The sequence below is a fragment of the Mirounga leonina genome, unplaced genomic scaffold (assembly GCF_011800145.1).
Source record: "Mirounga leonina isolate KUSES-001 unplaced genomic scaffold, KU_Mleo_1.0 Mir_169, whole genome shotgun sequence".
In the NCBI taxonomy this organism is placed as follows: domain Eukaryota; kingdom Metazoa; phylum Chordata; class Mammalia; order Carnivora; family Phocidae; genus Mirounga; species Mirounga leonina.
The window spans coordinates 19,270,402-19,297,261 of record NW_023270431.1 but is presented as its reverse complement, the minus strand read 5'-3'; the positions used below and the strand labels follow the sequence as shown (position 1 = coordinate 19,297,261).

The window sequence follows — 26,860 nt, the reverse complement described above, 5'->3', positions numbered from 1 at the left end:
TATATATATATATATATATATACCACATCTTCTTTATCCATTCACCTATTGATGAACACTTGGGTTGTTTCCATAATTTGGCTATTGTAAATAATGCTGCAATAAACATTGGGGTGTATATATGTTTCTGAATTAGTGTTTTTGTATTCTTTGGGTAAATACCCAGTAATGGAATTACTGGATGATATGGTAATTCTATTTTTAATTTTTTGAGGAACTTCCATGTTGTTTTCGCTTCCTGCTTTTCTTCCAGGATACCTTAGTTTCCTTGCCCTCTCAGAGAAGCATTAAATGGATGTCACACTTTTTTCCTTCATAAAGCTTAAATTGCTTTTATAGATTGAGACGTTGAAGAGAACAAATGTTCTGCTGGGCCAGAGATCTTGCAGTTGCTCTTAGGAAATACAAGTTTGGTCTGGTCTAATAATAATTTACCTCCATTCCTGCAAGTGTAATGTCAAAACTACAAACTCTTATCCAAGTAGCTACTCCTTTCCCCTCTCTCAGTCTGCTTCAAGCTTGCAACCTTTAGTGGAAGAATGGGGCATTTTTGGCTTTGTTTCTTTTTCTTCTCTCTGTTCTTATATATATGTAGCTGTTGCTTTGAACTCATCCCAGCATAAGGGGTAGAGAGAGAGCTGTTTTGTCTAGATTATTGTCTAAATAAAAAATATTTAAATATACACAAACTATTATAACTAATGAGTCATTTACACTTTGATGCAGTCAGTTGGGAAAATTTTTAAAAATCTAATTTATATTTATTTATTAAGATTATCTTAATAAGATTAAGATTATTGGGGTGCCTGGGTGGCTCAGTCAGTTAAGCTTCTGACTTCAGCTCAGGTCATGATCTCAGGGTCCTGTGACCGAGCCCTGTGTCGGGTCTCCCTGCTTCTTGCTGGGAGCCTGCTTCTCCCTCCCCCTGTTCTTGTGCTCTCACTTGTTCTCTCTCCCCCTCTCTCCCTCTCAAATAAGTAAATAAATAAATAAATCTTTAAAAAAAAGATTAAGGTTATTTATAAATCTAATTTATATTCATTTACTTTATATTATTTTCTATTAACAGTAAGAATATAAAGTACTTATGAATAAATCTGAAAAAGATGTAACCAATATTTATGTAGATAATTATAAAAATGTATGAAAAGAAACCAAGGAACACTTAAATAATGGGGAGATGTTTATGGGTAAGAAGGGCCAATTAAAAAAATATGTCCATTCTTCCCAATTTGGTCTATAGAGCTAATAAAATGTCAATAAAAATGCCACAGGGGTGTTTTTTTTTTTTTCTATTGTACTTGATCAACCCATTCAAAATTTACAGAGTTGAACAAAAGGCCAAGAATAGCCAAGACTCTCCTGAAGAAGCAAAAGTTACACTGGGGGCGACTGGCCTCATCAGATATCAAGCTACAGCAAATAACATAGCGTTGAACTGATGTGGACACAGGCAAATAGACTATTGGGACACGCTGCAATGCCCCAGACAGACCCACTGCTACATAGATGCTTTATTTATTTATTTATATATATATATATATATATTTATTTATTTATTTATTTATTTATTTATTTATTTATTGTTTTTAAGATTTTATTTATTTGACAGAGAGACACAGCGAAACAGGGAACACAAGCAGCGGGAGTGGAGAGGGAGAAGCAGGCTTCCTGAGGAGCAAGGAGCCCGATGCGGGGCTTGATCCCAGGACCCTGGGATCATGACCTGAGCTGAAGGCAGACGCCTGACGACTGAGCCCCCCAGGCGCCCCCAGACACTTGATTTATGTCAGAGAAAGAATTGAAGACTGGAGGAGAAAGGAGGGGATAGCACTAAATTGTTCTGTGACATTTGGGTGTCTGTGTTACTTACTTATGGCTACATGGTAACCTCCCCTGCCTCCAATTTATGTGCTTAAAATATTAACCGTGTGTTTATTTCATAATTCTTAAGGCAGAAATTTAGGCTGGGATCAATTGGATGCTCTTCTCAATTGGTTCATTTAGCTCACTCAGGTGTCTCTGCACAGATAAAAAATCAGGCTGCTCTGCTCCTGCTTCTGTTGGCTGTTGGCTGGAGTGACAAGGGTGACTGAGCCACAGACCTCGCATCATGCAGCAGGTAGCCCCTGTATGTTCACTTGGTTGCGGTTGACCTGAACAGAGAGAGCAAAGACATTCTAGGCCTGGAATTGGCACAACATCACTTTTGGTGCATACTAATGGTGAATTAAGTCACAGGACTAGTTTAGATTCAAAGAGAAATACACATATCTTGATGAAAGAAGCTACCAAGTATTATAGCCATTTTTGCAATCTAGCACAGTCTATCCTTTGGACAAAATAATTATTATTCCTTCCGCATGTTAGATCCCCCCTAAATCTCATTGAGTGATGGCCTCATGCTAGTATGGGGTCTTGTGATCTAAATCAGATCAGGTGAGAATCTTCAGATGGGCTCCTCTTGTTCTAGAGACCTATAAACTAAAAAAAGAGACTATCTGTCCCCAACATACCCAATAACATACAATGATGAAGCAGAGACAGGGTCATTACAGTTCACACTGACATTGATAAAGGGAAGGATGCGAAACACATAGCAGCTACCTGTCTATAATGATTCTGAAATCCAATTGGACATCTGTTGCCAGGTCTCTCCATTCTGGGAGCAAGAACTATTTCTTGATTAGGTCAGTTTTATCTCCCTGCTCCATTGTCCTCCAAGGCTCTTAGCTCCTACTTTCTGAGCTCTTGGTTCTGTCTTCTGGGACAGAACCTGGTCCTTTTCTATAAGGCAAAGCCCAAGTTTATAGCTAAATAGCTTTCTTTGATTGCTTCCGACTGGTAAAAAGTGAGGGTTCCAGAGGCTATTTTGTAATCTGAGCAATCTCGAATTTTTCATCCCAAGTGTGTGGTATTTTTCATCAATACCATTCTCAAAACTTTGTGGTTTTGCTATGAATCTGACTTGAGACTACTTGGTTCAAGAAGAGCCACACCCACAATTTTTTGGAGATAGAATTTTGTGGGTATGTCTGTTGTGGGATGAAATTCTTAAAATTCTTAGACCCAGGCCCCTTCTTTTTTGTTGAGAGGGTCTACTAGAGATCATCTTAATTCTTTGAAGTATCTTAATGAAGCTTTAATAGCCATATCTTTGAAATGATCTTTGGCCGCAGATTTCTTTCACTTAAAGGATTTTTACTGGCTAAAGTGATTAGAGATGAGAAGCAGTTTTATTTTCTATAAATTCCCTTCAAATTCTTTCTTTAGCTCGTCTCTTCCTTCCTAGGCAGCTAAATGAAACCACTCAACACTTTCAACATTTTGCTGGGAAGTCATCTTGCAAGGTCCATAAATTCATTAGAAGAAAAAATATATTTAATCTTTTAAGTTACTGCAGGCCAATTGCTTTTAACTACATGATACATGTTGCCATTTTTCTGGCTGGCTATAGCAAGTTTCTCACCTTTTTTTCCCAGCAACCACCAATAGTTTATTCACCTCTTTTTTAGTTTTTGCTGCTGGATTCTTTTTTTTTTTTTTTTAAAGATTTTATTTATTTATTTATTAGAGAGCGAGCGAGAGAGAAACAGCATGAGAGAGGAGAGGGTCAGAGGGAGAAGCAGGCTCCCCGCTGAGGCGGGAGCCCGATGTGGGATTCGATCCCAGGACCCTGGGATCATGACCTGAGCCGAAGGCAGTCGCTTAACCAACTGTGCCACCCAGGCGCCCTTTGCTGCTGGATTCTTAAAGTTTTTTTCTGTTTCTGCCCAATTCAGAGACCCAAGGCCACATGTTTTAGGGTTTTGTTTTTGTTTTGTTTTTAACAACAATCACCCACTTTTAGGCATTAATTTCTATATCAGTTTTTACTGTGTAAACTAGCCACTCCTAATCTTAGTTGTTTAAAACAATAATCATTTATTTATTAGCTCCTGATCCTTTGGGTTGACATTTTGGACTGGTTCTTCTGTTTGTCTTAGCTAAACTTTCTTCTGTTTCCTGGTCCACTGGCAGTCAGTGGCCTCACATATCTGGGGGTGGGCTGGCTTTCATCTGGGTACTGAGCCACAGATAATCATCCAGCAGGCTAACACAGGCTAATTTATATGCCAGTGGCTGCTGTTCCCAAGAGCAGCAAGGGAACAAGCCCCGATATACAACCACTTTTTAAGTCTCTGCTTGTGTAATTTTTTCCCACTGTCTCTTGGTCCACATGGTCAAGTCCAGATTCAAGGACAGAAGAATAGACTTTACTTCTTCATGGGAGTGGCTGCCACAATCACATTGCAAAGGGACATGCATACAGGGATTGAATAGAATTTGTGGCCATTTCTGCAATCTTGTAATAAAATGAAATAAAAATTAAACTAAATAAATAGTGTTTATTTTTTATATTAGCCATACATCATAATAATGCATATAAATTATTTATTGCAGCATTATTTATGATAGCCAAATTATGGAAGCAGCCCAAATATCCATGGACAGATGAATATATAAAGAAGTTGTGAGACACACACACAGAGACACACTGGAATATTACTCATCCATAAAAAGGAAGGAAATCTTGCCATTTGCAACAACATGGACGAAGCTAAGGAGTATAATTCTAAGCGAAATAAGTCAGTCAGAGAAAGGGAATGCCATATGATTTCACTCACATGTGGAATTTAAGAAACAAAACGTATGAACAAAGTGGGAAGAAGATAGAGACAAACCGAGAAATAAATTTTTAACTATTGAGAACAAAAGATGGTTACCAGAGGGGAGGTAGATGAAGGAATGGGTGAAATAGGTGATGAGATTAAGGAGGACACTTAAAAAGATGAGCACTGAGTAATGTATGGCATTGTTTAATCACTATATTGTACATCTGAAACTAATATAACAGTATATGTTAACTATACTGGAATTAAAATTAAAAAACAATAGAAGTGAAAAAAATTAAAATTTTTAAAATATAAAAATAAATAAAACTCAAAAAATAAATAAATTGGTATTTCAATACTATTCTTGTTAATTTGTAATATGTCTGACAAGAGCTTGTGGTAGGAACAGAAGGGAAGCTCTGCAGTTTTCTTATTGTTCATTTGTGCATTATTAGCATCTTCAATTAGTTGCCAGAATATGTTTTTTCATCACCTATTCATTTTGTGAGGGTTAGTTAGGTTGAAAATAGAACTCGAAAACGTAAATCCACTTCACTAGACGCATGTGGTCTGCAGTACGTAGCAAAACCCTGGGGAAGGCTGCCACTGTCAAATTACTTACCTTCCACCCATCCCTTAGGCTCTCTTTCTTGGTGTATGTGGCAAGCGATTGGTAGATAATCACCAGGGCAAGTGTCAACATGGGTATTTAATTTTGTATTTTATTTTAAACAGAAACTACATATAAAGAGAATGAATATATTCCCTTATTTTCTACTTGCATCCCAATGGGTTGTCTGGTGTACCTTCTGGAGAGTATTTGCAACAGTGCTTTGGATAATTTCTCATCACCAAGGCCAGCAACAACATTCTGGGAAATATCACACCACTTTAATTAAATCATTTGTAGGTAATTTTGTAAGGGGAGGTCTGTCATCCTCCTTTTGAAAAGCAAAAATATCTGCATGTTTTGTCTAGTCTGCCCTATTCCCAGCTCTGGCTTAGGTAGAATATGGACCTACTTCTTCTTCTTCTTTTTTTTTTTTTAAGGTAAAATTGGTATATAACATTATGTAAATTTCAGGTGTACAACATTATAATCTGTATACACTACGAAGTGATCACTACCATTACCATCCATCACCATACAGTTGAGTCCCATCACCCATTCTACCTACTCCCTAATCCCCTACCTCTCTGGTAGTTATAGAGAACTACCAATCTGTTCTCTCAAAGTTTCATTTCGTTTGTTTGTTTTGTTTTTTAGATTCCATATATAAGTGAAATCAAATGGTGTTTTTCTTTCTCCATCCAACTTATTTCATTTAGCATAATGCCCCGTAAGTCCATCCATGTTGCTGCAAATGGTAAATTTTCCTTTTTTTTTTTTTGTATGGCTGAGTAGATAGATAGATGGATAGATAGATAGATGATAGATATATAGATATCACATGTTCTTTACCATTCATCCATCAATGGACACAGGTTGTTTCCATATCTTGGCTACAGAAAATAATGCTGCAATGAACATACGAGTACATGTATATTTTTGAGTTAGTGTTTTCATATTCTTCAAATAAATACCCAGAAGTGGAATTCCCGAGAGTGGGTAGATATAGTAGTTTTATTTTTACTTTTTTGAGGAAACTCATATTGTTTTCCACAGTGGTTGCACCAATTTACATTCCCATCAACAGTGCACGAGGGTTCCCTTTTATCCACATCCTTGCCAACACTTGTTATTTCTTGTCTTTTTGATAATAATCATTCTAACAGGTGTGAGGTGATATCTCATTGTGGTTTTGATTTCATTTCCCTGATAATTAATGATATTGAACATCTTTTCAATGTGCCTTTTAGACATCTGTATGTCTTCTTTGGAAAAATGACTTCAGATCCTCTGCCCATTTTTTAATTAGAATACTTAGGGATTTTTTGTTGTTGAGTTGTATAAGCTCTTTATATATTTTGGATTTTTTTTTTTTAAGATTTTATTTATTTATTCATGAGAGACAGAGAGAGAGAGAGAGAGCGAGGCAGAGGGAGAAGTAGGCTCCCAAGGAGCAGGGAGCCCGACGTGGGACTCGATCCCAGGACCCTGGGATCATGACCTGAGCCGAAGGCAGACGCTTAACCATCTGAGCCACCCAGGTGCCCCTATTTTGGATTTTTTTTTTAAAGATTTTTAAAATTTATTTATTTATGAGAGAGAGAGAGCATGAGCAGGGGGAAGGGCAGAGGGAGAGGGAGAAGCGGACTCCCCACTGAGCAGGGAGGCCAATATGAGGCTTGATCCCAGAACCCCAGGATCATGACCCGAGCCAAAGGCAGCTGCTTAACAGACTAAGCCACCCAGGGACCCCAATATATTTTGGATATTAATCCCTTATTGGATATATAATTTGCAAATATCTTCTCCCATTCAGTAGACTGCCTTTTCATTTTGTTGATGGTTTCCTTCACTGTACCGAAGCTTTTTAGTTTGATGTAATTCCATTTGTTTATTTTTCTTTTGTTTCCCTTGCCTGTAGAGTCAGGTCCAAAAAATATTGCTAGGACCAATGTCAAACAGCTTACTGCCTATGTTTTCTGCTAGGAGTCTTATGGTTTCAAGTCTTGCATTCAAGTCTTCAACCTGTTTTGAGTTAATTTTTGTGTATGGTGTAAGATAGTGGTCTAGTTTCATTCTTTTGCATGTTGCTGTCCAGTTTTCCCAACACCATTTATTGAAGAGACTGTCCTTTCCCCATTGTATATTCTTAGCTCCTTTGTCATAAATTAATTGACCATATATATGTGGGTTTATTTCTGGGCTCTCTATTTTGTTCCATTGATCTATTTGTCTGTTTCTATGCCAACATCATACTGTTTTTGAATACTATAGCCTGGTAGTATACTTTGAAATCTGGGATTGTGATATTCCAGGTTTGTTCTTCTTTCTCAAGATTGCTTCGGCTATTCAAAGTCTTTTGTGGTTCCATACAGATTTTAGAATTATTTGTTCTAGTTCTGTTAAAAATGCCATTGAGGGGCGCCTGGGTGGGTCAGTCGTTAAGCATCTGCCTTCGGCTCAGGTCAGGATCCCAGGGTCCTGGGATCGAGCCCCACATTGGGCTCCCTGCTCAGCGGGGAGTCTGCTTCTCCCTCCCCCACTCCCCCTGCTTGTGTTCCCTCTCTCGCTGTCTCTCTCTCTGTCAAATAAATAAATCTTTAAAAAAAATGCCATTGAATTTTGATAGGGATTGCATTGCAACTGTGGATTTTGGGGAGCAGTAGGACATTTTATCAATGTTAATTCTTCCAGTTCATGAGCACAGACTATTTTTCCATTTATTTGTGCCGTCTTCAATTTCTTTTATCAGTGTCTTATAGTCTTCAGTGTACAGGTCTTTCAACTCCTCTGTTACATTTATTTGTAGCTATTTTATTGTTTTGGTAGTAATTGTGAATGGGATTGTCTTCCCTTAATTTCTCTTTCTGATGGTTTATTAGTGTATAGAAATGCAGTAGATTTCTGTATATTGATTTTGTATTCTACAATTTTACTTGAATTCATTGATCAGTTCTAACAGTTTTTTTAGTGTTCGGGGTTTTCTATATATAATATCTTGTCATCTGCAAACAGAGACAGATTTACTTCTTCTCTTCCAATTTGGATGCCTTTTTTTTTTTCCCCTCACCTAATTCCCATGGCTAGGACTTCCACAATAGGCACGTCTTGTTTTATTGTGCTTCACTTCATTGCACTTTGCAGATATTATGTTTTATACAAGTTGAATGTTTGTGGCAACCCTATGTTGAACAAGTCTATCAGAGCCATTTTTTTTCCAACAGCATTTGCGCACTTTACGTCTCTGCATCACAATTGGTAATTCTCATAATCTTTCAAACTCAGATAATGGTTAGCATTTTTAGCAATAAAGTATTTTTAATTAGGGTCTGTACATTGTTTTTTAGATATCATGCTATTGCACACTTACTAGACTACAGCGTAAACATAAATTTTATAGGCACTGGGAAACCAACAAATTTACTTGACTCCCTTTTTTGTGATATTTGCTTTATTGTGGTGGTCTGGAACCAAAACTGCAATGTCTCTGAGGTATGCCTGTACTACGTTGAACATAGCTGGAGACAGTGGGCATCCGTGTGTTGTTTTTGATCTTATGGTCAGAAGCTTTCAGCTTTTCACTGATGAGAATGCTGTTAGCTGTGGGTTTGTCATATATGGCCTTTATCATATTGAGGAATTTTCCCTTTATACTCCTTTCAGTGAGGGTTTTTATCATAAATTGATGTTGAATTTTGTCAAATGCTTATTCTGCATCTATTGAAATGATAATATGATTTTCATCCTTAATTTTGTTAATGTGTTGTATCATTGATTGATTTGCATATGCTGACCCATCCTTGCATCCCTGGAACAAATTGCACTTGATGATATGATGGTGTATGATCTTTTTAATGTATTTGATTAGCTAATATTTTCTTGAGAATTTTTGCATTTGTGTTCATTATGTCCATTAGCCTGATATTTCTTTTTTTGTGTGGTGTCCTTGTCTGGTTTTGGTATCAGGATAATGTGGGCCTCATAAAATGACTTTGAAAGCATGTCCAAGGGGTGCCTGTGTGGCTCAGTCGGTTAAGCGTCTGCCTTCGGCTCAGGTCATGATCCGAGGGTCCTGGAGTCAAGCCCCGCATCAGGCTTCCTGCTCCGTGGGAAGTCTGTTTCTCCTTCTCCCTCTCCCTGCCGTTCTGCCTACTTGTGCTCTCTCTCAATCTCTCTGTTAAATAAATAAATAAAATCTTCTTAAAAAATGACTTTTAAAGCATGTCCTACTCTTCAATTTTTTGGCACACCTACTTCTTAGTCTCAGATAGGTAGATAAATGGATACAGTATTTATATGAAAAGATACTCATTTTACTTGAACATCTTGATTAATTTGATTTTTGTTTTGTTTGCTCTCAGGCTTTAAGAGAAAGAGATAGGTCACAAATAAAGCTAATATTCAGGATTTACTTATGAAACCAAATTCCAAGTTCTGTCCAGTGGTCAGTACATAATTTGGCCCAATGTTTTATATCTTTAGTCCTTAAACAGTAATTTGAAATGTTCCTATTCATGATCCTCAAGGCACTACAAGAATATCTTCCATCCTTTATGAAAAAAATATATACAATGGACACATATATGATGGTTAATCTTGTGCCATGGTGCCCAAATACATGATCAGACATTTTTCTGGATATTTCTCTGAGGGTGTTTTTAATGAGATTAATATTTATATCAGTGAACTTTGAGAAAGGCAGATTGCCCTACATAATGTGAGTGGGCCTCCTAGAATCCACTGAAGGCCTGATAGAACAAAAGACAGACTGACCTTCCCAGGGCAGGAGGGAATTCTGCCAGCCGATGGCGTTTAGACTTGAATTGCATCAGCTCTTCTCTGGGTCTCCAGCCTGCTAGCCCCACCCTACAGATTTTGGACTTGCTAGCCGTCATAATCATGTAAGCCAATTCCTTAAAATAAACCACATATACATGATTTATTATATTATAATATATAAACATATATAGACATATAACATAAGAAAAGGAAGTAGATTAATTTATTTTAAAGGGAGGTTTAAAACAATATGTAGACATTCAAGGAATTTCTGGCTTAATAGACTACTTCATTTTTTAATTATACTAGCTAAAGATTCTGCAATGCTCACTCAAAATTTACTGATCCTTCTGAAACTCCCATTTAGGACCATTCAGTCTGTTTGAATGCTGACTTACTAGTTCTCTGACCTTGAGTAAGTGACTGTCTCTCACCCCACTTCTCTCGTTTAAAAAATGGGGACAGTTATATTTGCTGCATAGGACTGTTAGGGCGGTTAAATGAAATATAAAATGTAGGGTTTTCTTTAAACATTTGTTTATTTATTAGAGGGGGGAGAAGAAGTAGAGGGAGAGGGAGAGAGAATCTTAAGCAGACTCTGCGCTGAGTGCAGAGCTCTATCCCATGACCCTGAGATCACACCCTGAGCCCAAACCGAGAGTCAGACCCATAACCGACTGTGCCACCCAGGGGCCCCAATTATAAAATGTTTTGAACAGTGTCTGGCACATAGTAGGCAGAATATGTGTAAGTTACTTTATTTTTTTCTTTAATTTTGACTGAGCTTATTGGGTTTTTATCCAGATGATACTTTTTGTCTTTCTGCCACACTTAAGATTTTGTCTGATTCTTGAGAGTAAAAGCATCCTAATTCCTTAGTAGGTGGCAAAAGATTTGGCCAGAGACATATGGAAGAGTAGTTTCTATAGACATGGTAAATAACATCCTGGGTGTGTGTTTAGATGGCCAAGAAGGAACATGATTCATGAATCATATGAAAATACTTTTACAAATGCAAATGTTTTTTATCAACTGCTTTAAAGGTAAACGGCAAAGATGGAAAGTCTAACAGGTTTGTATTTTTGAGTTTTGATCCCAGGAATAGTTCCAAAGGGGGATTTGCATATTTTTATTATTTTTGGTATTTGATAGAATATCTGCTTCTTTGGTAAATGGGAGTAGAGGGGAGCTTGGGGATTCTTACTATTTCATACATACATTTTGATGAATTCTTTTATCAAATGCAAATGAGCATGGGACAATTTATATAAAATGCTTTTATAATCATCATGATAGGCACAAAGTGGCAGCAAAGCATTAGAGGATTATAAGAGGGTCAGAAGGAGAGGTTGATTTTAACATGGACTCTTGAGAGGATTTTTCTGTTTTTGAAAGAGATTTTGGACTAGTCCTCAGAGGATTAGTAGAACTTTGTCTGGAGCACCCCTAAAAATGTCATCAAGTATATCTGTCAGCCTATTTTTATAGAGAAAAATATATATTAATATTTTTATATAATTATCTTTACCTCAGGCTTATTTCTTGCTCCACAGAATACCCAGAAGACTGTAGAAGAGGGAAGGACTACATGACAGAAAACTTTAGTCCATTTTTATTTCATTTTTTTCTCGACAATTATAATTCATTAACTGGAACCACACATTGCACAACTGATTGATTAAATTGTGAACTTCTATTGTTCTCTTATTGTTCCATGTGACTTAACATTATATCCCCAACTAGACTGTAAACTCTTTGAGAGTCATAATATTTTAATACTTCAACACATTTGCTGACTGATTGAAAAGCTTAAAAAAAAATCTGTGTTCTCTTGGGCTGATGGGTTAGGAAGGAAAGGAAACTAATATTTCATTTCAATCACTCTATACCTTACACTCAATAGACATCCTCTCTCATAATTCTTAACATCCATCACCTTCATTTCAGTGATGAAAAAAATGGATTGATACCTGAAAAGTTAGTCAGCTTGTCCTTTGTTACTGTGCTTAGAATGAAAACCAGATCTGTATTTGTCCAAAACCTATTTTTTCTTTTTATAAACTTGTAAGATTTGCTTATTAATCTTATATAATATATAATTATAAAATGTAATCATAATATATAATATATCCCAATAAGATTTTTCATATATGTAATTATATAGTATGTCTCATAAATCATATATCATATAATATATATAGTTGTATAACGTAATATAATCTTGATATATATATATATATTGAATATCCCAATAAGATTTGTTTACACATCATTTTGCTCCTGTCTCAAATAAAACCCAGACTTGTAGCATCAGATTATTAATGAGGTACCAAGTGGGAATATTAGCCACCTAGAATGGAGAAAAGTAGGAACAACATTTTTTTCCTGGTTAGTCACAATGATTAAACTGAAGCAAACATGAATTCCTTTCTCCCTTCCAGAGGCTTGTAACAGGATGGGACAAAGAACGACGATGAAGCCAAACCCCACAAATTATCTTGCTCTGGCCAGACAGACTGAGAACTTTCTGGTTTATTAACCCTAGTGCAGCGCTAGTAACTAGGGCAGAGGGCAAAGTGGCTGTGAGGCCCTGGGAGCGTTCCCTGCTCTGCAAGGGACCGATTCCCCATCTGCCATACCGTCAACACATTGTAGTGAAGGTCTGGCCTCAGCAGGAAAGCCGCCAGCCTAGTTTCCTCTTTGGCTCTGCTGTGTCAAGTCCAGAGGAAGCCTGCTTATGTCACCCTTCTCCTGGAACCACCCACACCATTAGACAGGAATGGCAGCAAGAAGTGAGGACTTGTCATTGAAAAGAGGTGGTATTTGGGAAAGCCTGTTGGGGCAACATTTGGTCCTGGAACGGGACAGGAAAACAAAGTAGACTAGGCCCAAAGCGCCTGAAACCAAACAGGGCGGGAGGCGGGTGGGGGGAGGAGACGTCTTCAGAGAAGGTAACCTGAAGTGATTTAGTCAGCTACAGCAGTTCCGTTTGGCTTAGTCTCTGCTGGTCCTGTTGGCTGGCCAGAAACATTTGCCCTGTGCTGGTTTCCAGACTGGCCTAGAATTACTTCTATCACAACAGAATTGACAGTAACTTTGGCACACTTCACTTTGCCCTTCTCTTGCCCTGTATGTTCATTTCTTTATTCCTTCTTTCCTTGCTTTCCTTCCCCCTTTTGTTTTTCTTTTTTTTAAAGATTTTATTTATTCATTTGACAGAGAGAGAGAGAGAGAGTGAGCACAAGCAGGGTGAGTGGCAGGCAGAGGGAAAAGCAGACTCCCCGCTGAGCAGGGAGCCCAGGACCCTGGAACCATGACCTGTGCCGAAGGCAGAGCTTAACCAACTAAGCCACACAGGCGCCCCTGTTTTTCATTTTTTATTCATGTACTCCATTTAACTGCTGACACCCATAGATACTATATGGCCTTCCTGATATCTTCAGAACAAAAAGACTGCCACTTGTGTGAGGATATGGACAAAGTGTATTGTAGGACATACTATAACAAATATATGGTTTCTAGAATGTTCTGTTGGCTAATGGAATTTATTTGGGAACACAAGATTTAAATCAGGAACTTTTTCTTATTGGTGCTTTGAGGAGCTGAACTTAATGTAACCTCACCGAGGAATGTTGAAAAATGTGACTAATTAATTGTATGTGGTAGTTTAACACTGTCAGGGGCAACGGTAGGAAGTAGCGATGAACAATTATGAAGAAGAAAGCATGGAAATAAGCCTGGTCAAGATTTATGAAAAACAGGATGTCAGAATCGGCTTGATGCAAATCGAATAACGACTGATGCTTTCCTTAAAGTAAGATGATGAATTGTAGCTTCACGTGCATGTTAATAGAGCTACATTTCCATTATAGCTTTGTAGACACTTGCTGGCTGCCTGCCTGAATTCAGGTTTTTGTTTGGTTTGCTTTGGTTGGTTTTGCTCAATAGTAAACTTACCTAATTTATATTTATGAAGTGGCCCACTCATTTGGGCTTTAATTTCTCCCCCCTCCAACAGTGTTGAATAAATATCATTGTGTTAGCTGGCTTGGGAATCAGATGGGCCTGAGCTCAAGTTCCCTGTTCTGCAGTTGACCAACAGGAATATCAGTAAGCTTTACCTTGTCTGAGTTCCAGTGTCCTCATTTGTAAATGTGGAATGATAATAACTACCTTGCTGGAATGTTGTAAAGATTAGAGACACTGGTGTAAAGCCTCTGGTATATAGTACTTACTACCCAGTAAGTATTGTGTAAATGAGAGGAATGCTGCTTAGAACAAGTTAAGTAAATCAAGATAGGTTTCTTGGCATGGACTGTTATGTCACCATTTAAAATAAAATTTCCAAAGACTATTACTGTGGGACCAATGTGTATGGTAAAGTAGGAAGTATAAAAGCAGGTTACAAAACCTGACATATAGGATGATTTAAACAGTACAGATAAAAACCCTGCAAGGAAGAAATGTTTGGAAGGACATAGACCAACATGTAAAAGTGGGTATGTTGGCTGCGTACCCCCTTGTCCATGTTGGCAAAGCATGGCTCTTATGAGATGGAAATGGCGGGCACTGGTTTGCTGGAGCTCGTGATGCCCTTTGTGGCAAGGGCGCCAGTTGTGGGCAGTGGAAAATAAGGAGTCTGGGAAAGGGTTTCCTCTCTAACAAAAAGGGACACATGGGGCTCCATGTTGGGGCCCCAAATATTGTCATAGTGACACGTGGCACCTGGAACAGGGGACCCATCTTGCAAGCATGAGGGTCACTCGTCAATGTACCATGTCTGGCAGATAGGGAGTCCTGCCACCTGCTGAAACTGGAGCTGCTCACAAGCCTGGAAATAGTTTCTTCCAGATTTCTGGGTGGTAAAGTAACAAAACCCTATTTTTTAAGCCACTTTCAGCAGTGTCTTCTGTTACGTGAAGCTGAATACTCACTCACTGATTTGAGAAATATAGCTATTTAAAAACTTAATTAAAATGTTCTTTTTCCTGGGTAGCTCAGTTGGTTAAGTGGCTGCTTTCGGCTCAGGTAGTGATCTCAGGGTCCTGGGATCGAGCCCCACTTCAGGCTCTCTGCTCAGCAGGGAGTCTGCTTCTCCCTCTTCCTCTCCCTCTCCCTCTGAGTGCTCTCTCTCTCTCAAATAAATAAATAATTATTTTTCTCAAAAAATTTTTCCTCAAGTTTTCCACTTTTCATGATTTCCAAATCTTTTTTTCAAAAGATTTATTTATTTATTTGTGTCTGAGAGAAAGCACATGAGTGGGGGAGGAACACAAGGAAAGGAAGAGAAGCAGATTCCCCGCTGAGCAGGGAGCCCAAAGCAAGGCTCGATCTCATGACCCTGAGATCATGATCTGAGCCAAAACCAAGAGTCCAGTGGTCAGCCGACGGAGCCATCCAGGCCCCCCAAGATTTCCAAATCTTTAAATTGGGAAAAAGTATCTTAAGTAGCAAGTTATTAGATCTTAACATAGTAATGTATTGGTGCTATTTGACTTAACTGAAGGATGGTTTCTAAGAGCTATTGAGTAATTATTTCCTCTCTTTCCTCCACACCCTCCTGACCCCCCAAAATACTTTAACTGTGTGTCACCCCCAGTGATTGCTACCATGCAAATCAGTAAAATGCATGAAACTCTCTTTGGATTGTTTCAATTTTGACCAAGCTGTTGGCTGTTGCATATCTTATACAAAATATTACAAAATAATGAAGATGAATAGCATTTACTAACTAACTCTACAAACTGAACCAGTCAGGCGCCCCTATTTTGTTTCTTTTGTTCAGTATAATCACCCACCATTACTATGTCTCCTATCACTTATGGCATCAAGTAAAAGTCAACAATCATCATTTAACATGTGATTTTTTCCCCAGCAAAGTGTTACTAGAAACCTTAAACTACTTGTTTTAAAGTTCCTTACGACCTAATTCTCATCACAGAACACCCTCCCTTGCTTTCTTATAGGCTATACAGTCCTAGGATCTTTGCAGACATATTGTGTAAACGTTCATTTCACAGATCGAGAAACTAAGACTCAGAGAAGTCAGAAAGATTGCGCAGGTGACAGGGCAGGAGCTATTTAACAACCCAGACCCTGTGACTACCAACCCAGAACTCTTTTAACCAAAGACTGTAAAAAGTATAAAACCTCACAGCAGGTATTTTTTCCATTTAGCTCTTTTTTTAAAAAAATAAAATAAAAAATAAATAAAAAATAAAACAAAACAAAACATTTTCTTACTGAATGAAGGTGACACGGATGTCAGGTATTATGGTAACAATATTAAAATTCTGGGGCCAGACAAATTTTATTTAATTTGAGGCTTTTCAAAAAAGTGTTTTGTGATTTTCTCTTTATACCTTACTAAAATTTCATAGACAATAAATTTGCAAATATAATGTCTTAAAATTAATGATTTAATTTTTAATTTAGAAAATATGGACATGGTATTAAAGTTAGGCCTCACATTTCTCTTCATATTAAGTTGTTCTGAACCTTAATAAACTTGCTGGCTTCACAAGATGATAGAAAATAATGACCAGATAGAAGACATCAGGCAAGGGGAAGATATTTTGGGTTTTTTATTTTATAATCTGGAAAGATCTGACATCATACCCCCCAAAAGACAAATCAGAGCAAAGGAGGCTTAAAGAGAATTGGGTTTTTTGGACACAATCTTATTAAAGAGATGCAATCCATGATCTGGGGAAAAATCACTTAAATCTTGAAAACCTTAGTTTTCTCTTCTGTTAAATAGGGACAATAAAATTCTAATTTCAGAAGATTGTTCTAATAATTAAATCAGTCATCTCTTATAAAACACTTAGCAGAACATCTAGCAAATGTAAGTAACATTGATTGGTCTTTGTAGATGCCCCTCTTCCATTTGTCACGTTCATTTTATCTTCCCCTTTTCTCTTTCTCCAATTAGTTTTTACATTCTTTCCAACTTTTCCTTTCCTTTGCATTTCTGCCACTTCTTCCCTCTTTCACTCTTCCTTCACTCATCACTTTCCTCTCCAGATATTTTTTCATTCCTTTCTGCCCAGATTATAACCTTAGCTAACCAGTGACAGCATTCACAGAGTTGCTGACTTCCAACCTTTATATTTCTTTGCCTACTGGTTATCATAGATCTTTTTTGCCCTGTTTCAAATATACTTCACATAAAAAAAGGAGGCAACATCCTTAGTAGATCATTTGGTGCCTTTGTAGATCTGTATGTTCTTTAAGACCCTATATATAGATACTTAAAATGTGCAGTTTGTGAAAAGGATGAGCTTAATTTCCTGTACAATAAACACAATAGCTAATATTTATTTAAAACAGACTATGTGCCAGGTCCTGTTCTATGCATTTCATGCTTATTACCTGATCTAATTACCTAGAGAAGCATAATATCTGACAAGATTTTAAAAAGTTTTTTTTTAAAAAAAACTATATGCCCATTAAATAAAATGATGACAGTATTAATAAGTGCATAGAAACTAGATTGCTCCCATAATTTCATGTTCCTGATATAATATTTAACATTTTAATATACACCCTCATACATGCTTATAAGTTTTATAGACATACATATCAAATAAATGAGATCGTACTGCACACATAGTTTTTAAACTCCATACACAATTTTGTGATAAAGTATTTCTTACTGTTGAGATGGGGGCTATAGATTAGTTTTGAGCAGGAACCACAGCCATACATATTCCCTTTACTGAAGAAAGGTCCTCTTCCCTTTGGAAAGGTCAACATTTCCCACTGACCACACATTCAAATTACAGTAGCGAGGGTGACCCATGGTGGTGACGAATGACAGATTGGGAGGAAGTAAAGAAAGGTTACTACCCTAAAATCTCTATAGTGAACTTATTGTTATTTTGGAGAAAGCTAGTGAAACCTCTCTGGATTTCCATGATCTTTATCAATAAGCATGCATCTATTAATTCTCTAAAGGGTGATCTTTATATTAAGAGAAGCATCACAGGCGCTCTGAGAAGGTAGCAAGTAGAAGAGAAGACTCTTATTTAGACCTCCCAATAGAGTTCCTTCCATTGATACATTCTGTTTCATAGTACATAAAAATACACAACTGATACCATAGTAAACTTCTATAAGGTGGTTTCATTAAGAACTAATATGTTTGGCCTAACACTGCAGGATTCATATAGTCAGTAATGTTTTAGAACAACAGATGGGGAGATTCTGAGCTTCTTAGAGTATGTCACAAGGAGTTGATTCACAGGCTAGGTTAGATCAGAAGTATGTTTATAGATGGGAAGAAGGAGAGGTCCCATCAGTCTCAACTGAATTTTTGAAGCAATCAGGATTAAACCAGTTGTGAATCTTCTGCCTCGGGGATGATGTAATTGGTAAATTTTGTGCCTTTCTTTTATGGCACCACCCATGATTAGTGCTTAAGTCAGGATGGGAATTTCCATTAGATGAGTAATAAAATCAGTCGCTCAATCTGAGAAAATCAAGGGCAGCTTGACATTGACTGAAAAATATTATCTGAGGAGTCAATATATAAGTCAGGGGAGATTTATATTTATAAATGAGAACCTGACATCTTGATGTTCCACTAATTTTACCGTAAGTCTAATGTCAACTAGTTTTTAACTATGTTTGGGTGTCAGTGGTGCATGGGGTAAACATTTTATATTACTGTAATAAGATCTTGAAAAGATCTTTTTTTTTCCTTTTCCAGTAACAGGGAGTAGTTGGTTGTAGACCAAACCTTCCTTTGAGAATTTGCAATGCTGGAAAATATATAAAACCATCAATCTGAAGACATTGGAGAACTCTGAAGCCACAAGGTCAAGATTCCTGGGAGAAAGCACATTGGACAAACTGAGGAAACTGCTCAAATCTTCTCCTATCTGTCTCCCAGGTCCTCAACTTACTATGCACCACTACTTCATCAAGAGCTCCACAGCCTGCCTCAGCCTCCCCCAAGGGGAGTGCCAGTCTCCAGCATGGACTCCTTTGTGTCTGAAGCAGATGGAGCTGCAGCAGCCTTGGCAGCAGGCCCTACCAGACCCAGTGAGTCTCTGGTTTCTCTTGCCAGTTCTGGAGTTGCCTGAAGCAACATGCTACAGGGTATAGAGTTTTGTTTCCCCAGTGGGTCTGAAGAGGCCAGCTGAAAAACTTGGAAATGCATAGAAGTTAATGCCTTGTGGGGTAAATATTGACCAGTGAAAGATAAGTCATTCAGGGCGCCTGGTGGCTCAGTCGCTTAAGCGACTGCCTTCGGCTCAGGTCATGATCCTGGAGTCCCAGGATCGAGTCCCGCATCGGGCTCCCTGCTCAGCGGGGAGTCTGCTTCTCCCGCTGACCCTCCCCCCTCTCATGCTCTCTCTATCTCATTCTCTCTCAAATAAATGAATAAAATCTTTAAAAAAAAAAAAAAAGAAAGATAAGTCATTCAATGGAGGAAGCCACTGAATAAATTCCTCTCCCTTTCTCCTTCTGACAGACTGTTCCAAGACAGGCTGTCCCTAAGCAGTGAGCTATGTCTCTTCATGAAGCTGTGGTCATCTGCAATAAGACACTAGTTTGTATTCACTTTTCCTTCCTTTCTGCCCAAGTTTCTTTTCCCTTTACTTTCATTGTCTCAGGGTTATACCTCCCAGTAAACAATTCTTTTCTAGGGAACTGAGGCCAAGACAGAATGAAAGTACAGAGAAGTGAGCCCAGTTTCGCTCTTTAGATTTGTCTATTTGTATGCAGAAGGCAATAGGCTGAGGAGCTGAGCAGAGTTTCCAACAGTCTTACGGTATCGGTGGGCAAAAATGGGACTTGAGGCCCATCAAGGAGGAGAGGCCCAGGCGAACACTCCAGTTTCAGCTTGGAACTCCAGAAGGGCTAGATGTGCCCTCAAATATAATGAAGGATGGCATCCAACCAATTAAATCCTTCTCTTATCCAATTGCCAAATGAAAATAGATTCTCTCTGGAAGACAGTATTATCTAGAGTCTTAAATTATCTCTATAATTTCTCATATATATTGTCTGGCTACCAATCAAAATTTACTATGGGTACCAGGAGATGAGACCACATGACAGAAAAATAAGAGAAAAACATATTACAAGACTCACTGGAAATCCAAATATTGGAATTATTATACATGACCCTTATATAATGTATTAATATGTTCAAGAAATCAGATGATAAAATAAAATCTCAGCATAAATCTGGAAAATATAAAAATTCTTCAAAAGTAAATTATAGAACTGAAAAAATATAATAACTAAAATTTGAAAGTTAATTAAAGCAGATGAGGAGCAATTAAAGAGAGCATTAGTAAATTGGAACACAGATTGAGAGAAAATACCCACTGCAAAGAACAGAGAGAAAAGAGAATGGAAAAATACCAAAAAAAAGAGGAAGCATAAGAGATATATGGGAAATGGTGAACTATTTAACATATATGTAATTGAAATCTACCAAAAAAGAAAAAAGAAAAAAAACAGATGAGACAAATGAAGCAGAGGCAAAATTTGAAGATCAAAATGACAGACTTTTACAAAATGTCAAGCCACGAATTCAGTAGGTTATAAACCCCATTCAAATTAAATATGATAAAATGAACATAGTGTATCATAGTAAAACTGGTAAAAAAAAAAACAAACACAAAGAAAATATTAATACAACCTGGAAGAGAAAGATATATCATTTTCTTTTTTTTAAAGATTTTATTTATTTATTTGAGAGAGAGAGAATGAGAGAGAGCACATGAGAGGGGGGAGGGTCAGAGGGAGAAGCAGACTCCCTGCTGAGCAGGGAGCCCGATGCGGGACTCGATCCGGGGACTCCAGGATCATAACCTGAGCCGAAGGCAGTCGCTTAACCAACTGAGCCACCCAGGCGCCGGAGAAAGATATATCATTTTCAAAAGAGCAGCAATAAGACAGATTTGAAATCCTTAACAAAAGAAGGTAGGCCACAAACATAAAATGACATCTAACATCAGAGCTAGAGGAAAAGACCTGTACTGGAATTCTACATCCAATGAAAATGTCTTCTTAAAGTGAGAGCAATATAAATATATTTTCAAATTAAAAAAAAAAAACTGGGAGAATTATTCACCAATTTATACTAAAGAAATACTAGTGGGAGTTCTTTAGTCAGAAGGCAGATTGTCCCAGGGGTACCAGTGTGGCTCCCTTGGTTAAGCATTGAACTTTTGATTTTCACTTAGGACATGATCTTGGTTGTGAAAATTGAGCCCTAAGATGGGCTCTGTGCTGGGTGTGGAATCTGCTTAGGAATCTCTCCCTCTTCCTCTGCCCCTCCCCACCCCAACTCATGCTCCCACATGCTCTTGCTCTCTCTCTCTCTCTCCAAAAAAACAAAAGAAAGAAAGAAAAGAAAAGAGGAAAGTAAACTGTCCCAGATAGAAAGCACAATGAAACAGGAAGAAATAAAGAACAACAGAAAAGATAAATACATGGGTAAATCTAAATGAATGTGTAATGTATAAAATAACAATAATATCTGGAAGAAGTAAAATCCATGACAACAATAGCACAAAAAATGGGAAAAGGGTAAATGGTGTCAAACTATTCTATGAGCCTTTCATTGTTTGGAAAATAATTAAAATACTACTTTTTATCAGACTTCAACAAGTGAAGGGTTCATGGTGCAGTTTCTAGAGTAAAAACTAAAAGAATAGTGAAAATGTATAATTAGGAAGCTAATACAGGTGAAATATAGAATAATAAAAAGCCTAATTCAAAACATTGCAGAACAGAGGGAGAGAGAGGTTGGAAGGAGGGAGGGAAGGAGTGGCAGAGGGACAGTAAGAAAATCAAACATTAAATTTAAACTTCTAAGTGTAAGTTATTGTGTTAAATGTAAACAGGCTAAATACTCTAATTAAAAGACAATACTTGCCAGACTTGATAATAAAAATATTATGTGCTGCTTGCAAGAGATACGTCTTAAATATAAGAACGCACAGAGATTAAAATAAAAAGGACAGAAACGTGTAAACCATGCAGATGCTGATCAATGCAGGACTGATAGACTAATATCAGATAATGTAGATAAAAAAGTTTACTGAGAGATAAAAAGGACATTTCAAATGATAAAAAGTTTAATTCATCAGGAAGATATAATATTCTAAAATCACATGACTTAACAAGAAGCTTTTGAAATACCTAAAGTAAAACCACAAAAGAAGAAATAGGCATATCCACAATCATGGTGGGAAATTTTAACACAGATCTCTCAAATAACTGATGGAGCAAGCCAAAAGAGGAAGGAGGAAGAGAAGGAAGGTGAGGGAAAAGATCAGCAGACCTTCAGAAGAGCTGAATAACACAATTAACAAAATTTACCTAATTGACATATATGTAAATCACTGTAATCAGCAACTGTTGGATACACATTCTTCCCACATAGATCATTTGCCAAAATTGATTATATGATGAGCTACAAATGAAGTTTCAATAAATTTCAAAACACTGACATTGTGTCATTCTCTGATGACAATTCAATTAATCAATAATCAATAACCAAAAGATAATTAGGGTTTAAAAAAAAAAGCCTCAAAACTTACCTCACTCCACAGACAAAAATTAGCTCAGAATGGACTATACACCTAAATATAAGGGAAAAAAAAATCTATAAATCTTCCATAAAAAATATATATCCTTTGTGACCACTGATAGGCAAAATCACCTAAAATGGGACACAAAAAGCTAAAATGCCCTAGCACTAAATAAATAAAAATTAGACTTCATCAAAATTAAAAACTGCTGCTCTTTAAAAGATCCCATTAAGAAAGTAAGACAACATAAAAAGTATATTTACAATTAAATAGTAAGAGAGGGCAAAAGACCCAATTTTAAAATATAAGCACAAAATTTGAATAAACACTTCACAAAAAAATATACAGAAATGACAAACAAGTACCTGCAAACTGCTCACCATCATTAGTCATCAGAAGAAATACACATTAAAAACATAATGAGATACCACTGTACAAACCTACCGTAATGACTAAAATTAAAAGGGTCAACAATACCAAGATTGGTGAGGATGTGAAGCAACCACCACTCATAAAGTGGGACTATAAAATGATTACAACCTATTTGGAAAATGGTTTGGTAATTACTTATCAAGTACCATTTTCTCCAGCAATTTCACATTGGGAAAGACAGGAAGCCATGTATACATATGTATTGACAAATACTTGTATCAGCTTTATTCAAAATAACGCCAAACCAGAAAAATGTAAATACCATCAACAGATCAATGGATTAATAAACTGTGGTATATTCATACAATGAAATATTTCTCAGCAGTAAGTAGGAACAAACCACTGATGCATGCCACAAAAATAGATGAATCTCAAAAACACTATGTTGACAAAATAAGTCAGACGATAAAAGATTACATTCTGTATAGGATTCCATTTATATGAAGTTCTGCAATAGGAAAATCTTAATCTATAGTGACAGAAAGCAAACAGTGATTTCCTAGGTCAGGGATGTGGGAAAATTGATGATTGAAGAGCATAAGGGAAGTTTCTGAGAGGGGATGGCAGTGTATAATATCTTGAATTTGTTGGAGGTTACACAGGTGCATACATTGGTCAAAATTTATTGAACTATTCACTTAAAATAAGTATAATTTAATAGTACTTACATTATAATTCAATAATGTTAATTTAGAAAAAAGAGACTTAAAAGACATATAAATAAAGTAGAAAATTTCCAAATATTTGGAAGTTGAGGAACATAGTTCTAAATGAAGCATGTGTTAAAAAAAAAAATCACAGTAAAAATTAGCAAATATTTAAACTGAATTGATAGTGAATATACGGAATATCCAAACTTGTTAACTGGACAAAAATATGCTCAAGAGGAAATTTATAGCCTTAAGTGTAAATACTAAAAATGTCTATAAATTAATTATTTAAATACCCAAATAACTAAATTTTTAATCTCAAGGGGTTACAAAAAGAACTGTAAACTCAGTCCACTGAAACTAGAAGGAAGAAAATAAAGATAAAAGCAAAATTTTATGAAATATAAAGAAAATTTATAATAGAGGGAATCAATTAACTCAAAGGTTGATCTTTGAAAGGAATTAATAACATTGATAAAATCCTGGTAAGATTGATCTGGAAAAAAAGAAAAAAGTCATAGATAATATCAGCAATGAAAAGGAAGGTATCACTACAGTTTCTGAGTAGTATAAATTTGAAAATCTGAATAAAAGAGATTAATTTCTAGAAAATCAAAACTGATTGCAATGGATACAATAAGGTATGGAGAATACAAATATTCCTGAGAAGCTTAAACCTCCACGCTGCTCACCATCCTCTTAACAAGAGGCTTTCATCCCTAGGTAAGTCGGGATATTTGAACAATTTTGTGGTTTTCCTGTTTGTTTTTAAGTTTTTATTTCCGGTCAGTGTAATAGTGTAATATTAGTTTCAGGTGTACAATTTAGTGATTCAACACTTTCATACAACACCAGGTGCTCATTACAAGTGTACTCCTAACCCCCATCACCTATTTAACCCATCCCCCCACCCACCTCCCTTCTGGTAACCATTAGTTTGTTCTCTATAGTTAAGAGTCTGTTTCTTGACTTGCCTCTCTCTTTTTTTTCCCCTGTGATCATTGGTTTTGTTTCTTAATTTCCATATATGAGTGAAATCATATGGTATTTGTCTTTCTCTGACTGACTTACTTTGCTTAGCATGATACTCTCTAGTTCCATCAATGTTGCAAATGGCAAGATTTCATTCTTTTTGATGGCTGAATAATATTCCATTATATACACACACACACACACACACATACACCACATCTTCTTTATCCATTCATAAATCAATGGAAATTTGGGTTCTTTCCATAATTTAGCTATTGTTGATAATGCTGTTATAAACATCGAGGTGCATGTGTCCCTTCAAATCAGTATTTTTGTATCCTTTGGGTAAATACCTAGTCATGCAAATACTGGATCATAGGGTAGTTCTATTTTTAACTTTTTGAGGAAAAAGTCTGTACTCTTCCAGAGTGGCTGCACCAGTTTGCATTCCTACCAACAGTGCAGAAGCGTTTCCCTTTCTCCACATCTTCATCAACACCTGTTGTTTTCTGTCTTGTTAATTTTAGCCATTCTGACTGGTGTGAGGTAATGTCTCATTGTAGTTTTGATTTGTATTTCCCTGATGATGAGTGGTGTTGAGCATCTTTCATGTGTCTGTTAGCCATCTGGAGGTCTTCTTTGAAAAGATATCTGTTCATGTTTTCCGTCCATTTTTAAACTGGATTATTTGTATTTGGGGTGTTGAGTTTTATAAGTTTTGTTATTGTTGTTTTTGTTTGTTTGGTTGGTTTTGTTGTTGTTGTTTTAGGCAGAAGAGCGGAAGAGGAAGAGGAATAAGAATCTTAAGCAGGCTCCATGCCCAGTGCAGAGCCCAACACAGAGCCCAACTCAGCACTGGAGATCACAACCCTGAGATCATGACCTGAGCCAAAATTAAGAGTCAGACACTTAAACAACAGAGTCACCCAGGTGCCCCATGTTTTATAAGTTCTTTATAGATCTTGTATACTAACCATTTATTGTTCTAAGATTTTAAAACCATTTATTGTTAGGAACTAGTTAGGTAGTCAGGGCTAGGGTCCTCAACAAGAAAATATGGAGTCAGGACAGCTAAAATAAAACAGCACTGACATCCTGTTTTGCACCTTATATAGGACTGCACTGACATTCTGCTTTGCAGCCTTTGCAGAAATGACCTCTGCAAAACGTGCTAAAATAAGATAATTAACCACAGAAGCATTTGTCAATATCATGGGCAAATGGCAGTTAAGACATAAGCCCCCAGATGTCAGCAAAAAAAGACCATCAGCACATGGACATTAACCCAGTAGGTAGACAGATACGTGACCAAAGCCCTGATTGGCACGACTCAGCACACCCTGATTGCTTAAAATAGTTCCACAAAAGAGCTCATAAAACCCCTAAACTTAGAAACTCTGGAGGCAACCCACTTGGGCCCCCCTCCCTCTCCAGGAGCTTTATACTCTTACTCAATAAATTTTGCTTTGCTGCTCACCACTCTTTGTCTGATCTACCTCTTCATTCTTCAAAGCGGCGTGACCAAAAACTGTGGGCACTAAGGGGACACGAATCCTGTAACATGATCAGATATGTCCTTTGAAAATATCTTCTCCCATTCCATAGGTCACCTTTTAGTTTTGTTGATTGTTTCCTTTGCTGTGCAGAAGCTTTTTACTTGGATGAAGTCCCAGTGGTTTATTTTTGCTTTTGTTTCCCTTGCCTCAGGAGGTGTATCTAGTAAGAAGTTGCTGTGGGCAATGTCAAAGAGGTTACTGCCTATGTTTTCCTCTAGGATTTTAATGGCATCCTTTCTCACATTTAGGTCTTTCATCCATTTTGAATTTCTTTTTGTGTATGGCGTAAGGAAGTGGTCCAGTTTCATTCTTTTGCATGTGACTGTCCAATTTTCCCAACACCATTTGTTGAAGAGACTGTCTTATTTCCATTGTATGTTCTTTCCTGCTTTGTCAAAGATTAATTGACCAAGAGTTATAGATTCATTTCTGGATGTTCTATTCAGTTCTATTGATCTATGTGTCTGTATTTGTGCCAGTACCATACTGTCTTGATCACTCGACTTTGTAATATAACTTGAAGTTTGGAATTGTGATGCCTCCAGCTTTGCTTTTCTTTTTCAAGGTTGCTTTGGCTATTCACAGTCTTTTGTGGTTCCATACAAATTTTAGGACTGTTTGTTCTAGCTCTGTGAAAAATGCTGTT

General features: G+C 37.0%; 1 long non-coding RNA gene across 1 annotated transcript in view; it reads left to right on the top strand.

Annotated features, from left to right (window-relative positions):
* Positions 1-19,345, top strand: part of LOC118017362 — a 26,186-nt gene extending 6,841 nt beyond the window's left edge. Inside the window, exons 2-3 of the long non-coding RNA XR_004681130.1 lie at positions 13,711-13,858; positions 18,758-19,345. This is a non-coding gene — a long non-coding RNA (uncharacterized LOC118017362). The remainder of the gene's footprint in view (positions 1-13,710; positions 13,859-18,757) is intronic.
* The last annotated feature ends 7,515 nt before the right edge of the window (positions 19,346-26,860 follow it).